Source organism: Schistocerca nitens, chromosome 2, assembly GCF_023898315.1.
Source record: "Schistocerca nitens isolate TAMUIC-IGC-003100 chromosome 2, iqSchNite1.1, whole genome shotgun sequence".
NCBI classification, from domain to species: domain Eukaryota; kingdom Metazoa; phylum Arthropoda; class Insecta; order Orthoptera; family Acrididae; genus Schistocerca; species Schistocerca nitens.
In genome coordinates, this window is record NC_064615.1 from 830,386,814 (window position 1) to 830,389,590 (window position 2,777).

Here is a 2,777-nt window from a genome sequence, read left to right on the forward strand (position 1 = left end):
CATGACCGGAGGCGGAACCGAGAAACAACCGTCTTAGGCTGGCGTTGGAGGACAAATGCCTGGCACGATTTGTTGGCTTCAGTCTGAGGGTGAACGCGTATGGAGATACACGAACGTAGTGCGAGGACATGCTGTAGTTCGCGTACTTGTATATGTTCCTTTTCTTCTTCCTTGTGTTATTTCCCGCATTTATTGTGGTCTATCCTTTCTAGTCTTGTTATGTCATTGTGAACGAAATTGTTACATTTCAGGGCGCGGTCCGATCGTTCTTTTTGGCGCAGTTCTAGGCCCTTTATGTCAGTCACTGTGCTTGTCATGTCATTTGTTTGATGGCCCTTGATATGGCCGTATCAGCATATGTGATTCTCTTTAACATTTTTTCGCCATGTTATCGCTCCTCACACTGTTTTTTAGGGTTACTTCTTCAGAGCAGCGTAGGATCCTTGTCTCTGTAATCTGGAGCTGCCGTTCGTCTGATATATGCACTGCTAAGCGTTTTGAAACGTTTTGAAGCGTTCATTTGTATTGATTTACTTTTACTCCGAGAGGCATTTTTACAACATACATGACTTGGTAGTGCTCTCTATATCAGCTGCCTGGTTTTTATAAAGCTTTCTACCTCTTTACCCGTTGAAGCTCTGTACGATACAATGAACAACCAAAGAAACTGGTACACCTGCACAATGTCGTGTAGGGCCCTCGAGAGCACGCAGAAGTGCTGCAACACGACGTTACATGGACTCGACCGATGCCTGTAGTAGTGCTGGAGGGAACTGACACCATGGTTCCTGCAGGGCTGTCCATATATCCGTAAGAGTACGAGTGGGTGGAGATCTCTTCTAAACAACACGTTGCATGGCATCCCAGATATGCTCAATAATGTTCACGCATGGGGAGTTTGGTGGCCAGCGGAAGTATTTAATCTCACAAGAGTGTTCCTGGAGCCACTCTGCAGCAATTCAGGACGTGTGTGGTTTCGAATTGTCCTGCTGGAACTGGCTAAGTCCGTCGGAATTCACAATGGACATGAATGGATGCAGGTGAGCAGACAGGATGCTTACTTACGTGTCACCTGTCAGAGTTGTACCTAGCGTCCGCCCGCTAGATACAACTTTACTCGTTCGACTAGGCAACATGTTTCCAGTCACCAACAGTCCAATGTCGGAGTTGACGGGCCCAAGGCGTAAAGTTTTGTTCCGTGCAGTCATGAAAGGCACACGAGTGGGTCTTCGGCTCCGAAAGCCCATATCGATGACACATCGTTGAATGGCTCGCACCCTCACACTTGTTGATTGCCCAACACTGAAATCTGCAGTAATTTGCGGAAGCGTTGCTCTTCTGTCACGTTCAACGATTCTCTTCAGTCGTTCTTACCGGATATTTTTCATGCCGCAGCGATGTAGGAAATTTGATTTTTTACCGGATTCCTGATACGGTACACCCATGAAATGGTCGTACGGGAAAGTCCCCATTTCTTCGCTATCTCGGAGATGCTGTGTCCCATCGCTCATGCGTCGCCTATAAAAACACGTTCAAACTCACTTAAATCTTGGTAATCTGCCATTGTAACAGCAGTAACCGATCTAATAGCTATGCCACACACTCTTTGTCTTATATAGGTATTGCCGACCGCACCGACGTATTCTGCCTGTTTCCACATCTCTGGATTTGAATGCGCGTGACTATACTAGTGTCTTTGGCGCTTCAGTGTATTATCGATCCGACGTATCTGAACTGATGGGCTGGTGTTATAAGGTCACGGTCTAGTACAGCAGCAGTTTAACACTGGTGGCTCTTCTTGAGAAGTCGCAGTACGTGTCCTTCGTTTCGGTCCTCTGTGTTCTACTTTCTAATGCGGTGCACGAAGCATTAGGGTAGACTTGCATTCCTTGTAGAGATTCTGCTATGTACGACTCAGAGGTGAGCGGGTGTAGTGATGGGCTGGTGAGGCCCAGTGACAGACGTATGGTCGAAAACAACACTTCATTAAATTCAGTTACACATTCCGCCATTTTCAATGTGAGGGCGACACTCTCCACTCTGGCGCTGCAGGCCAGCAAAAGTCAGTTAGTCAAGGCTCTGACGTCTGGGGCGAATTACTCCTTCTTGCTGCGTCTGCCCTTTGCTATTGCACGCCCGCGCCCATGTGACTCAGGCGCAGCTCACGTCTCCCATGATGGCGAGGGTTGGCTGCCGTGTGCGGGACATGTTCCTCTAGAGCCTGGCACGAGTCTGGTGACAGCAGGCAGAGATGACGAATCTGCTGTGCTGAGGCACCAAGTTCCACAGGTGTATAGTGTGGGATGCGGCTGTCCCGACCCAGTCTTGAACCCATGGCTGCAGTTTGCCGTACCCAGTCGTCTCACTGCCTAGAATAGCCCTGGAGTCGTGGTAGTGTCACTGGGCTCTGAAAGAATCTGTCTCAAAATTCACAGCTATTTGTACTGGAGATCATTTGTTGCACTGTTATCCAGCACCTATGTAGCTCATAACAAGGTTCTTGCCCCGGTATGGTAACACTATCCTGGCCGCTCCAGCTGTTGTCAGTGCGTGATGCAGGTTTTGCAGAGCGTGGCTAGCCCGTCCCGTAATCCTTTTGTGTACGTGTTGCTATATCTTGCTTGGCACCACCATGCACTTACCGGCCAGAAGTAGCTAATACAATGGTACACGATGGCTTTTCTACAAGTTTCACTTAAAACTAGGTAGCGACGCTACAGCTAACAACTTGTTATAAAAGTCTACATTGAGTTGGTTTCTGTAGATGTTTCGTGACG